Below are 15,127 nucleotides of genomic sequence, written 5' to 3'. Positions count from 1 at the left end.
ACATAGCAATAGCGTCCCCAGTAATATTTTTACACTTGACTGTACAGCGGGGCAAATATCGACTGAGGGGCAAATGTAACTAGTCCATCTTTTACAAAGTTTGCATTATTAAATAGAGTGTCCACCGGTTATATAATTATGGTACGCGTTTTCAGTGGATACATGTGGTTGTAGAACTCAACATCATAGTGTAATAATGGAAAAAATGGATTAGTTACAATTGCCCCCCAGTCGAGATTTGCTCCTCTGTACCTTAAACGACTATACGTATATTCTGGCCGTATTTATTTGGAAAACTTCAGCAAGTCCACGATGTATAAAATAAATTAATGCTTACACGAGTAGACTAATCAATGGCTTGGTCTGGTCCTAAACAATGGCTTGTTTACTTAGGATAAGGCAGAATAAGCTAGGCTGTGTATTTGACTGACGATGTAGTCCTAGGGGAACGCTTATTTATCATTTACGATAGGGCTGTACCTACTGATATGCCGACGGAAAGTTTCCAAAATTGTGAAATTTTCACATAGGAAAACTTCGGAAACTTTCCATACTTTGTATGGACAATTGTATGGATGGAAACTTTCCATTTCATAAATTTAAATTCCCTTTATTTTTCGTGAAAGTTTCGTGAATTTTTCAAGAAACTAAAGATTTTTTTTTGAAAGTTTCCGCAATTTGCACATCACTAGCTGTACCTACTGATGTGCCGACGGAAAGTTTCCAAAATTCAGAAACATTCACATAGGAAAACTTCGGAAACTTTCCATTTCATAAATTTCAATTCCCTTTTTTTTGTGAAAGTTTCGTGAATTTTTCATGAATTTTATATTTTTTTTTGGAAATTTTCCGCAACAAAGCTTCTAATATAGCGATAACTAATGTGAATAATCTCATTCAAATCACGCAATCTTATTGGTATCGTATAATTATGACGACCGGTCTCGCCTAGTTGGTAATGATCCATTCTGCTAAGCCGAAGGTCCCGGGTTTGGATCCCAGTAAGGGCATTTAAGTATTTACAACAAATATTAGTTTCTAATAATAGTAGTTTACCTGTGTGGTGACGGGTTAAGAATTTCACTACCCCCTTTCTTCCCGTGGGTGTCGTAGAAGGCGACTATGGGATATGGGTTAAATTGTGGCGTAGGCGAGAGGCTGGCAACCTGTCACTGCAATGTCACAGTTTCGTTTTCTTTCAACCCCTTATATGCCAAGAGTGGCACTGAAGCTTAAGTAGTTTCATGTGCTCTGCCTACCCCTTTATGGGATACAGGCGTGATCGTATGTATGTATGTATGTATGTATTAGTTTCTGACTTTTCATTCTCTCTTAATCCGAACATGATAACATCATAATAATAGATCATCAAAATAGTGATATGACGATCATCACATGATAGATCGTCACATCACTATTTTATAAGTTAAAATTACAACCTAAGGTCAATACGCATACTCGTAAGGGACCGGCCACACTTAAGAGACGCATGTCCTGAGGTGCGGAACGGACGTCCGCGCCACGCCGCCTGAATGTAATTCAAAAAACGTCTCCTCAGTACATTTTGTATTGGAAGGACGTAAGACGCGCCCCCAGGTGGCGGAGACGTCCGTTGCGCGCCGCAAGACACGCGACGCCTAAGTGGGGTCGGTCCCTAAGTGTGTATCTGGTCACTAAGTGTCTACACTTGTATCTGGCCTTCCCATTTGCCACAAATGTATTTAAGTAGACCATTTATTTATATTGTTCTATCAACCTCAAACTCTCGATATCAAAATACCGGGTCGCAAAAGGTCAGATTTCATCAAAAGGTTTAAAAATAATCAAAATATTAAAATAAACACAAAGCGTTCCGACCAAGCGGGAAATGCCTCCCCCCTCCACCCCCATAGGTAACATGTATCGACGGATCAACCCCGCCATCCCCTTTTAACCCCTTCGTTGATAGGGTTGGCGATATATGTGCGTATTTCATTTGCTGTTTAATAGGATTGAAAATAAACATTTCGTGGCTTATGATAGATAAAGAAAACAATTGCGTTTTATCGTAATTGTATTTATTTAATTTCACTTTCGTATATTTATTTGCGCAATTTTTTTATATGGGATTTTTTTGCATAAGTATTGGGTGTAAACCAACGCCAGAATTAAAAGGGGTGTTAGGACATCTCATTAGCAATAATATTAAGCCCTTTTGATTTTAGCGTTAGTTTACGGGACACCCGGTATATTACCCAAGTGTGTAGTGGACTTAAGAAAATAATACATATTGTTTTTGTATGAAAAATGCATTGTACTAAATAGTACCTACATGCAAATGCAAATCGTACTAAAAGATTAAGAAATAAATTAATAATCTCTGAAGGAATTGTGTTTAATGCGTTTTTACCAATTATCTTGAAATATAATTCGTTTTATGTTCCTTCAATGTGTTTTTTAATTGTAAAATTTTCATAAATAATTAATGAAATTATTTTGCTTGCAGGTAACTATCACCAGGCCAATCCATTTCGAGTACTTTCGGGTCAGTATAATTGTTTCTTTTTCATCATACTCCCACAAAAATGTGCAATTGCACGCAGGTGGAGCGTGAGTTATATAAAAATCGTTTGCCCTAGGGAGTTATGAAATGTCTACTATCGAATTTAACTTTTTTTTATCTTTTTACATTGCAAGTGGGATGAAAAACATTGTGTGTAACTCGGGGTGCATAATGCTAACTTGAGCCTATAAATCGCTCTAGCAAGCTGTCTCGATTTAATTTTACTCTCGTTAGCAATATTCTACTTGACTAAGGGCCAGTTGCATGACCCACATTTGACAGACACATCATCGTCACGCAGCAGACGTCTATGGAACTTCCCATACAATACAATTTAACGAACGCTTTAACGGTGACAGACGGTTTGATGCAACCGGCCCTAAGATAAAGAATTAGTAATTAGCTAGTCTGTGGCCAAGAGTACGTCCATTAATAATTAAAATATATATATATATATATATATATATATATATATATATATATACTTCAGCAGTGGCTGGCAGCCCTGGCCCTAAAAGGATTCTCAAACTTGTTCCCGAAGATTTGCAGACAGTCTCTTCCGCCTGACTTACGCTGTTGTTCTCAAACTGTGATAATTGTGATAGACTGGGATTTGCATTGAAATTTGTTTCAAGGAATTGTGCTTTACTTAGTTTTCAAAGAAGGTTTTGATTGCCGTAGGGAACAAATCAAATGATTTTAATAAATATTTTTTTGATTTGATTTTTTTTTAACTCCCGACGCAAAAACGACGAGGTGTTATAAGTTTGATGTGTCTGTCTGTCTGTTTGTCTGTCTGTCTGTTTGTGTGTGTGTCTGCCTGTGGCATCGTAGCTCCCGAACGGATGAACCGATTTCTTTTTTTTTTTGTTTGAAAGCTGAAATAGTCGGGAGTGTTTCAAACAAAAAAAAACTAAATCTAAATCGGTTCATCCGTTCGGAAGTTACGATACCATATTACCACAGACAGACACACAGACAGACAGACACGTTAAATTTATAACACCCGTCGTTTTTGCGTCGGGGGTTAAAAACAGAATAACATAAATGAATACAGAAGTACATAATAGTGCTTGATCTATGGTATATATGACATCTGTGTAGTAAACTCATCTCCACATTCAACACAAAGTGAACTTTCTGTATATTTAGCTAGCTTGTCAAGTTTGTAGCAAAAGCAAATGTAGCGGCGTGTTCAAATAGACCTCGCTCCGAGGTGCCACAGATCACTTACACAGACTAGATTAAACACATTACGACTCAAATATATCAAGATTCATTGTAATTAGCAAAGAGCGGAATTCTTCATAGCAAAAATCAAACTGTCAAAGGGATTGACCTAACTGTTTTATCGACTTATCGATATCGACTTGAGTTTTCCTTACCGTGTTACTAAAATGGTTAGTAAATTATTAAATAATATTAATAAATTATTAACCATTTTAGTAACACGGCACGGAAAGCACTCATGAAAACTCAAGTGACATAAATGACATATGTAACGCTGACATGATTTACTTTAATATGGAGATGCAAGTTGCTTATCAAAAAGGTCAAATGTACAGAATAATCTTTTAAGTTGATTATAGATACCTAATGCGATATTTTACTCTAGTTGACGCGTGATTGACGTGTGATTGTCGCTAGATGTCACTTAACTATGCCTATACAAATAACTCTCATTTACTGATGTATGGAGTTATAACTCTTCCCTTACTTATTCCTCTATGATAGAAACGAACAAAAGACAGTTGTATTATTAAATTAAAACGGGACTTAATCGCGTAAAACTTACGTTTTATATTTAACCCGACGTTTCGGACATGACATTACGTCCGTGGTCACGGGTAGACTGGCTGGCTTAATAATATGAGTGAAGATCGTGTTAGTTTAAATCAATATAAAAGACAGTTGCTCCCGTGTAAATAAAAACCGGCCAAGTGCGAGTCGGACTCGCGCACCGAGGGTTCCGTACAAACATTAAAATTATTAAAAAAAAATATATTATGTGATGTAACTAAAAATTTATGGTTTTCGTAATTTTTCCTTTATCTATGCTATAAGACGTTGCTTCGTACCAAATTTCAAGATTCTGAGTTCACGGGAAGCACCCTGTAGGTTTTGATTCCCTTGCAAGTGTCGAAAATTTGCGGCATAAACGGCTGTATCTTTTGATTGCGTTGGCTTAGAAGTTTGATTTTTTCACAGCTTCAAGGGACAGTAGACCTGAGTAATTGATATAAATTTCAGCTTCATACCTCCACGCGTTCCTGAGAAAAAGGGTCTTGACAGACGGACGGACGGACAGACGGACAACAAAGTGATCCTATAAGGGTTCCGTTTTTTCCTTTTGAGGTACGGAACCCTAAAAAGACGCGATGATAGCGCGATCGAATTATACTTCATCGCCGAGATGAAGTAGTTTCAGTTTCATTTATTTGCATTATCAGGTACATTACAATACATAGATGTTATTCGTAAAGTAGGAGGTACATGATACCCAGTCAGGGCATTGCAAAATCGTCTTAAATACTACTAGTAAAACGCTCGCTCTCTCTTTTGGTGGGACCAGTGTCTTAAGACAGTGAATCGTAGTCTATCTGTGGTAATCTATGTTATGTATGTTACTTGTGTGTATCTGTGTACATTTAAGTACCTGTGTCTTGTTTTTGCTAGTACTTTGATCGTGTTACATAATAACAGATTTGTTAGAAGCGTATATTATTAATGTTTCAGAATGTATGGATTTTCGGAGAAATACGTTATTGAGAAGTGAAGTTAGGGTACCTATATTCGTTGATAATATTATTAGTAAGCTATTTTAGAGACAGATATCGGTACCTAATTGTAAACGTACCTAGAGACATCAAATCAGAACTTTCAGTAGTGTTTGACGAGTTTTCAGTGAAACTGGACAAAACTGATAATATTTAGATTACAAATTTAATTTTTTTTTTAATGGGTTAGGAGGCAAACGAGCAGACAGGTCGCCTGATGGTAAGCGATCACCGCCGCCCATGGACACGAATATATTAGAAAGAAAGAAAGAAAAAGACATTTATTTTTTACAGCACACATACACAGGACAAAATGGAGAAATTAAAAAAAAGAAACAAATAATAAAAACAAATACACAAAAATATCCTAAGAAAATTATATACACACAAACAGATAATTATATTTGTGTGTACAGTAGGGAAAAGGCTTTGACTCAGCATGTTGTTGCAAGACGCAGGAGATGCGAAATGCAACGCACACAACACAAGCCTTCTTGAGCTTACCGTCAGCCTCAGTAAATCTGTTTAAGAATGTCCTATACTTAATATTAGTTATGTATTCCATAAAATTCGTTTTATATCGCAAATGAGCAAAAAACACACATTTAGGTCGCCGATGTTCTCCAAAAACGGTAATATGCCAAAAATATGCCATTCCATCGCCGATTCTGCCCCATTACACTGAGCGACGGCGTTCGATCACATTTGCGTCCAATTTGCTTCATGTCACATAACGTGCCGTAGACTACCAACGATAGACTCCTCATAGCCCTGTTATTTTCTGAGCTCGGCCTATAATATGTTATAAGATTATTATTACACCTATGTTTGTTAAAATGTTTGCAACACCCTACTGGGGTCCATGGGATTATTTTATAATGTTTTGTAATAACTTTGAACCATGGTCCAATAAACGATATTATGATTATGATAATAAATACAACAAGGATAATCACAATACAAATTTTAAACTTCGAAAATCCCTCGACATAGTTGGCCGATTTCCATCAAACATGGTTAAGAACACTTCCGACTAATTCAGCTTTCTAACAAAAAAAATTTTAAATCGGTTCATCCGTTGGAGCTTGCCCAGAAGATTTTTATTAAATCAGGACTTCAAATTTAGTTTACTTGTTGCAAGTCGTGTGTTTGTACAACAAGTAGTACAAAGCATAATAAATAAATAGTAATATTTATAAAGCACAATACATATTTATAAAAAGAAAATCTATAGAAACGGATTAAATCGCGCATAATGAATTTACAATCAGTTTCCATAGTTTTATTTCATGAGTAACTATAGCGGTAACCGAAGATAAATTACATATTTATTTCACGAAACAGTGTTTAATGCGAGTCAATTTATGCTCTAACTAGTGACAGGTAATCTGTGCCTTGTATGGTAGGTATCAAAAATGTAAATCTTCACATTTATGCCTTAATACGTACAACGTAGTAGGTAAAGTACAAAATGTACACGTAAATATTTGAGTTTTTTTTTTCAAGATATAAAACTATAGAAACGGATTAAATCGCGTATCATGAATTCATAATTCATCCCGACCTTTCGAACACTTTACAGCGTTCGTGGTCAACGGGTGACTGAGGAAAAATTACAATGTGCAAAAGCTACTCACATACAAGAAATATTAACGAACGTTGTATGTGGGTAGCAGAGCACATGAACTACTAAGTTTTAGTGCCACTCAGTAAAATAATATATCATTAAAGTGAAGTAAAAATATGATTTACGAGAGTCGAGAGAAAATATACGTTATTTAAAAATGTTGACGGCATATTTGTATATAAGAGACATAAATAAAGTCATATACATCCAAACTTAATCCCAATATCGCGGCTCCATCAGCTCTCGAGTATCGCGTTCCAAAATATTATCCAGAATATTTCGCGCATTTTGTATCGAAAAGGTTACCGCAGCGACATTCGAACTGACACTGGGCACAATTTGATTTATAGTATAGAATAGAATAGAAAATATTTATTTGGCATACAGATACATAATAAAAACAAGTAATACTTAATAACTAGTACACCAAATAGGATTCCACTCAGCGAATACCGTGTCTAATAGACGCGGCACTCGTTTTCAGGGCACCCAGAAAATTAATAACTAAGTCTTATAACTAAACAGAACCTAAGAGCACTTATACAGAAACTATATATGTTTGGGCGTGATACAGAAAGTGTGTGTGTATTTACCTACTGACAGAACATATTATTTATAAATGTAAATAAATGCAAATGTGGCCGCTTAGTGTTAATCAATTAGTTAAGATTCAAGTAGATGCTGTTTAAGATTGTGCTTAAAAGAGGGAATGGATTTCATTAGGTATGACTTAAAAATAAACTTATGTGAAATGAAACTAAGATTTGCCTATTAAAAAAGACTTTTTCCCCTCACTAGCTCGGAAACACGTGTTTTGTCCTTTAATACCAGCGGGTAAAAACGCATTTTATCCACTAGTGGGTAAAGTAATTTGACCTTGAATAAAGTCAAATTAACTGCTTTAAAATTGATAAAAGTAGGTGAATCTAGTAATAAAGATTATTTACCACCCGTGGAACTACTGGAAGCAGTGATAAACGCGCTTTTTGCGTTGTAGTTTTCTCGCTATAGTGAGGGGAAAAGTTTTGTGTTACACTTGTATTTTACTTCTCGTGTGTTAAAATACAACTTTACCCCCTTGTATAACAAATCACTATTAAAAATAATACCCCTTTCAAAAGCTTTTCATAATAGAATGTTTATTGGTCGCTGGAGTCGGGTCAATCTAACTTTGCACCGTACTTTCCGCATAGGTCATGCCTGACGAAACTGAACTAAAATGATAAAAGTAACTGCTTCTGACGAAGGAGGAAAATGACGAACTTGTTCTAATTTTATTTCGATATCAAATAAACAACTGACGAAAGCGGAATCTGACGAATAGGGCATAAGAGGTTCTCCGCATAGGTCATTCCTGACAAAACAGTACTAAATTTCTAAAAAAAAAATGCTTCTGACGAAAGAGTAAACTGACGGATGTGCTCTAAATCTGTAGTATGTTGTGGTAACCACCTATTCAATTGTATATCTGGCTGCGTATTATGCTCCCAATTTTATCACTTATTTGTGTGAATAGGACACCTGTCATTCTCACACTGACATACTTGTCAGAACTTGACGGATGCTTTATCTATCTAAAAATTATTTTGAAATATACTAGGCATGAGAGGGGTGCAGCGGGCGATAGTCAAAATGGGATTTAGAAATAATCCTAAGTTCGAATCAGCTCTGCTTCAGTAGCAAAAACATGGTGGGAAGAGATTAAATTGAAAGTGAAGTTTGAGCATAGCGCTATTTTTGGTAAAGGCTTTAGAAATTGACGTTATATAAAATTTGTTGACTGCTTTTACTTTGGCAGATTATTTAAAAGTGTTTTTATTTACCTTTTATAGCTTGTTTCATTAATGTATTAGTCTAGACGTTTTTTAGGATTCGAAGTGGCAATGAATTTTATACTTAAGGGCACACGGTTTTTATCGATTTTTGACAAGTTTTGAGTTGGAGAGATTTTAATTTTAAACTAATTAAAACCTTACCAAAAAAACCGGCCAAGTGCGAGTCGGACTCGCCCACCGAGGGTTCCGTACCTACACAACCTTTACGTTACTCACATAATTCTAAAGACTGGGCTAGGCTAGAAGTATAGGTTCTCTAATGAGCATAATTGTGTTTAGCGCCACCTCTCGACGAATTCGCGAACTAATTAGCACAGCTTGCGTGAGGCCTTTTATAATGTTAACCAAATTCAACATTTTTTATTTTATTTTAAAGTAGGTGTTTTATGTAAAATTTCGTAGCTATAAATTTTAACACCCTTATTCATAAACGTACACTAAAGTATCCAGCCGATAAAGTTCGTTTGTCCCTTTCTATCACACCAATACGTCGGAAAGGGACAAACGAAATTTATCGGCTTGATAACTTTAGTGTACGTTTATGAATAACGGGGTAAGTAAGTATGGTATGGTAAACATCAGAAAGGGTGAGTAAAACAATCTGAAAGGTTCTAAAGCCAAGCGATAAAAAAGGTAGCTGAATAATGTCATATTGTACGACAACGAGAGACGTGAGCCGACTGCGCGAATGAGTCGCGCTTTCTTACGACAGAAATTGCTTGACAAATATACCGGGTGCACCTGCCCGGTATTTAATGGACAACCTTTTAACCACCAAGAGGGCACCTTACAGAAAATCGACATTAGCCTGGTTTTCGAGATTTTCACACTTTTTAAAATTTTAGGTAGTAGGTATTAAAATTTTAAAAATTGTGAAAATCTCGAAAACCAGGCGACTTTTACTAAACCTTAAAGTCGATTTTCTGGACCAGTATAAGGTGCCACTCTTGGCAAATAAGGGGTTAAAAGAAAACGAAACTATGGCATTGCAGTGACAGGTTGCCAGCCTCTCGCCTACACTACAATTTAACCCATATCCCATAGATTTTCTGGACCAGTATAAGGTGCCCTCTTGGTGGTTAAAAGGTTGTCCATTAATTACCGGGCACCCTGTATAATATCAAGTCGTACGAGAGCAGCGAACGTGTGCAGGCAGCGAAGGGAGCCGACCGCGCGAATGATGAGTTCGCGCGGCGAATCCCGCGTGACATCGTCCATCGACACCCCTCCACCCTCCCGCCCCGCCCGCTACGGCGCGCGGTGTCTCCGCCCGCCTGTGTATCGTCCTTCAATTTCTTTACATATCGAAACTTATTACTGAAGAAGAAGGTTCAAAATTGAATGAATACAGGTGTATAGATATTTATGTAGCTGACCGTAATTACGATAAAAAGTATAATTCATACACTTAATTGTAAAAATGTAATGTATACGGATTAATGAATTTAATATAGATAGGTAATTATTGATATATGGCAAAACGAAGGAAATTGTTTACACCTCCGAAAATAAGTATCTGATGATAATTTTTAATTTACCATGTTACTTCACGTACCTAGGTACTTATTTTAAAAACCCTAAAAATGTCTATTGAGTTTCTGCCACAGACCACCATGTGGTTTCTGCATATTCTGCGCTGTGCATAGAATTTGCAGAGAGCGCACGCGGACACCGGCGCGGCGCCAGTGGACGCGTCTGTGTGCGTGAGCTGGGTATGCAAACAACTACAACTGCTGTAGGCACCGCCCCCCTCAGTAGATCGATGCGATAACATCGATTTAAACTTCCCTAGCCTCGTGGCGCCCACCATACAAAATTTTTGCTAGGGAATTTTGATTCTTATTGTAGGTACTTGAGATTGAATTCAATTTCAGTTATTCGAAAAATTTTAGAAACAAAAGAAATTATATTTTATTTGTTTACATGAGAGTTAAAATTCCATTGAAACCATTATGTACTTTAGAAAGTACATTCGGCGCCACGAGGCTAGATACACTGTCACCTACAAATTCGACACTCAAAAGTGTCCGATCGCTTAGTTGCAAATGTGTGCGTCTAGTTGACAAACGAAAACTTCGCAATGTAGTAAAAACTACTTTCCTTTTTTTACAAAAACAACGTTATTTCTTAGTAATTAAAGTTCAATTTCAAATGCAAGCAATTGGCGGTTATGAGTGTTATGACATTAATAAATGTGATCATCGCGCAAGCTATAAAATTTTATTACCGCAGGTGGCCGGTGTGCATATTTTTAAACAAATCTACGTCTTATTGCAACCAACATAGTTTAATTCAGTTCGCGCTGCTGCGCGGTAGTTTAGAACGATGCGATAATCCATCGATAATCAGATAATCACCTAAAAACGCGACGAACGCCGTCCACTGCCGCGATCTAGATAATGAATATGACTAGAGATAGGCCGAATACGGACTTTGCCGAATACGAATATTCGGCCGAACATTCGGTTCAGCTGTTACCGAACCGAACATTCGGCCGAATATTCGGTTCCACCATATTTGAAATCGTGGCATAGAGTTAAAAACTTTTCAATGATTGGTAATGGGTACATTGGGTACTAACACTACTAACTAAGGCTCTTAATGTTCCTATAATTTAGTGCATAAGAAAATTTAGATTTTTGTTTGTTAAGCTATGTTATTTTTACTTTTTTACATAATTTAGTGTAGGTACTTATATTTACCTTTGGTCCTTAGAATCTTGAAATGGGATGTCATTATCCCATGAATTACGAAACAACTTACGTTATTTATTTACTTTGTTTATTCGGTAAATATTTGGCAATGTAACCGAACTATTCGGCCGAATACGAACATTGAAAAACTTTCCGAATATGCCGAATACCGAATATTCGGCCCATCTCTAAATATGACACTGAATTGTGCAAACTATTGGACATAAACCGTGGACGTGGCCTTGAGCGTTCGGATGAATCGGATGGTGTCCTATTACCGCAATCTGAGGCGCTGAATGTTTTAAGACTGTGCACACTTACGCCGTGTCTTGCGTCACGTCTCATCGCATCGTCTACTTCCATATCGATAAGGTTTGATTTCGTATGCGTCGCATCGCCGTCGCGCGACCGTCGCCCACGCAAGCCATCGGCTTATCAGTCGCGGTCGTCAGCCGCGTCCGTCAGACGCGTCCCATAATTTGTTTCAAGCTTCATACACAAGTTTTCCTTTCAATAGCAATAGCTAACGTAACGCTTGGCTTGAGTAATAAATAAAAACTGTATAGTTAAATTAATGAAATATGTATAAGTAGGATATTGAAATCTTCTTTCTTCGTTGAGCCATCACAGCTAACTTTAACTTACAAACGGTCTTAAGCACCTGCACTTCTGAAGGCGCTTAAGTCATTTTTGCTAATAAAAAAAAACCACAACGTTCTATGAACATTGGTCAAGTGCGAGTCGGTTTTCGACTTTTCCATACAAAGAACTCATGAGCGCCTGAACGACTATGATGGCAAAGTTAACGTTTCGCACTTTCAAAACTTTACGTATATATCTCGGAAACGATAAGAGATAGAGCAAAATGGACTTCAGATTTGGGCTTTCGGTGGCACAAATTCTATGTTTTCGTCAACAGACACCTTTTTTTGGACCGATTTGAATAAAATTTTGATCAGTCAATTTATAAACGGTCTTAAGCGCCTCCTTTTTAGTAGGAACTTAAGTCATTTTGTACAAATGAAAAAAAAATTGAACAAGTTCTAAAAAGAAAAAGACAGAAATGAATTTCTTTATACCTGTCCAACTCTCTTACACAATTTTAAGACGTTTAGTAACTACTTGCAGCGGCAGTGAGTGAAATTCGTAATCTGAGTTTTTTTCTCTTAAGTCCGACTTACGCTTGACTGTAGATTTCTAATAGGTTTTCCTGTAATCTACAGGAAGAGGGGCTATCTCGTGTATTTTTTTGAAAATTTTACGCTAAGTAGTTTCGGAGATAAGGGGGGGGAATGGTCATTTTTTGCTTATTTTCTTAAATTACTTCTAAATTACCAAAACAAAAAATATAAAAAAAATATATTTCAGATGCTGATAAAACGCTCTTTCATTTGATATGTAACACAATATAGTTTTAATAACTTTGATTTTTAATTTTCAATTTTACCCCCCAAAAGTGACCCCTGTGATTAAATTTCATTTAATTAAATTACATGTCCGTCTTTGGGCCACAGGTTTACATACGTGTGCCAAATTTCAAGTAAATCGGTCCAGTAGTTTCGGAGAAATCGGCTGTGACAGACCCTAAAATTGGATGACAGACAGACACGCGAGTGATCCTATAAGGGTTCCGTTTTTCCTCTTTGAGGTACGGAACCCCGTAAATAAGGAATAAGTAAGGGAGGAGTTGTAACACTATACATCAGTAAATGCGAATTATTTGAATTCCACATAAAATTTTTGAGAGAGTTCTAGAATCTTCTTTGGTCGAAAGTATATAAAGGGCGAGTCGCACAGTTTCTCGTCAGTCATTCACTAGCTGTCGCCGAGCTAATATAAGGAAGAAAATGGACGAATTAAAAGTGCATGTAAGGCATTGCTTACTATATGAATTTCAGTCTGGCCATTCAGCCGCCGAAGCAGTGCGTAATATATGTCAGCGTGTTGCTCCTGAAGTTGTGTCTGAGGCCACGGCGAAACGATGGTTCCAGCGGTTTCGTAGTGGCGACTTTTCATTATCAGATCAACCTAAGTCTGGTCGACCGGTGAAGATTGATGTAGCCAAATTAAAAACCTTAATTGAAGGAGATCCGAGGCTAACGAGTCGTACTCTTGCTACCGAGTTAGGCTGCTCTCATGTCACCATAGAAACACATTTACACGAGTTGGGAAAAAACTACAAATACAGCGTTTGGATACCGCACGAACTTGATAGAGATCAACTAAACCGCCGTGTCGATATCTGCATACAACTTCTGTCTTTTCGCCGCACATTCAACTGGTTGGACCATCTTATCACTGGAGATGAAAAATGGGTCTTATATATAAATCACACACGCAAACGTCAGTGGCTAGCTCCAAACGAAAAAGGAATAGAGGCATAAAAAAAAGACCCTTACCCGAAAAAAGTTATGCTGTCCGTTTGGTGGGATATTCATGGTATTATTCACTGGGAACTCCTACCAAGTGGAATGACTGTTACCGCATCAGTAAGTATACTGTAATCAGCTTGAAAATTTAAACCAAAAAATCTGTCAGAATCGTCCACAGCATGCTAAAGTTTTTTTCTTACACGACAATGCTCGCCCACACATTGCAAAAGTGAATCGGCTAAAATTATGGAGCTAGGTTGGAAAGTGATACCTCATCCACCGTACTCTCCAGACTTGGCACCTACGGATTACGCATTGTTCAGATCGCTAAGCAATGCCTTGAATGAAAAAAAGTTCGATGATCAAGCCCATCTACGACAGTACATAGCTGAGTTTTTTGAATCTAAACCTAAGAACTTCTTAGCCGATGCTATTCATTCTTTACCAGAACGATGGAGACAAGTAGTAGATAACGAAGGCCGTTATATTTTTGATAAATGATTAAAATAATAAATTAAATAAAAATTACAATATTGGTTATGATTCGCTCATTACTTTCTTACCAACCCAATATATAAGCAAAGGGAATTGAAAACAGAATATTGATTAATACTATTGTAATATTAGCTAAACATTGGTGACTCTTCAGTCTTCGTTCGCCGCGACATCTATTGACATGTAGCAGTATTGATAATTTACGCTATGTGACGCGTGATTGTCGTTAGATGTCACTGGAAATAACTCGCATTTACTTCCCTTACTTATTCCTCTATGCCGCAACCAAAAGCTACATAAAGCATGACCTAAAATATCTGACTATTGTAAAGACGGCGCTGCTATTCTGGTGTATGCGGTGTTCAGTATAGTATAAAGAAAATACATACACACATACTTACATACATACAATCACGCCTGTATCCCATAAAGGGGTAGGCAGAACACATGAAACTACTAAAGCTTCAGTGCCACTCTTGGCAAATAAGGGGTTGAAAGAAAACGAAACTGTGACATTGCAGTGACAGGTTGCCAGCCTCTCGCCTACGCCACAATTTAACCCGGAAGAAAGGGGGTGGTGAAATTCTTAACCCGTCACCACACAGGCAAAGAAAATAAAAAAACAACAGGTAAAGAAAATAGTTCTAATGAAATTCCGCCAGATGGCGCGTAGTCATATATTTCTGGTCTGGATACGTAGCCGAATGGCACGAACGCTCACGAAACGAAACGCTCGTGAATATCTTTTCCCCTCACTAGCTCGGAAACACGTGTTTTGTCCTTTAA

General features: G+C 37.2%; 1 protein-coding gene across 2 annotated transcripts in view; it reads left to right on the top strand.

Annotated features, from left to right (window-relative positions):
* Positions 1 to 15,127, top strand: part of LOC125238264 (complexin) — a 618,857-nt gene that overhangs the window by 40,445 nt on the left and 563,285 nt on the right. The window contains exon 2 of one of the 2 annotated variants that reach the window (XM_048145543.1): positions 2,486 to 2,524. The exons of the other annotated variant lie outside the window; for it this stretch is intronic. The gene's annotated coding sequence lies outside the window, so the exon portion shown is untranslated. The remainder of the gene's footprint in view (positions 1 to 2,485; positions 2,525 to 15,127) is intronic. 2 annotated transcript variants of the gene reach the window in all.

Source organism: Leguminivora glycinivorella, chromosome 23 (assembly GCF_023078275.1).
Source record: "Leguminivora glycinivorella isolate SPB_JAAS2020 chromosome 23, LegGlyc_1.1, whole genome shotgun sequence".
NCBI classification, from domain to species: domain Eukaryota; kingdom Metazoa; phylum Arthropoda; class Insecta; order Lepidoptera; family Tortricidae; genus Leguminivora; species Leguminivora glycinivorella.
The sequence above is the reverse complement of the archived record's forward strand: the minus strand, read 5'-3'. Positions and strand labels throughout refer to the sequence as shown.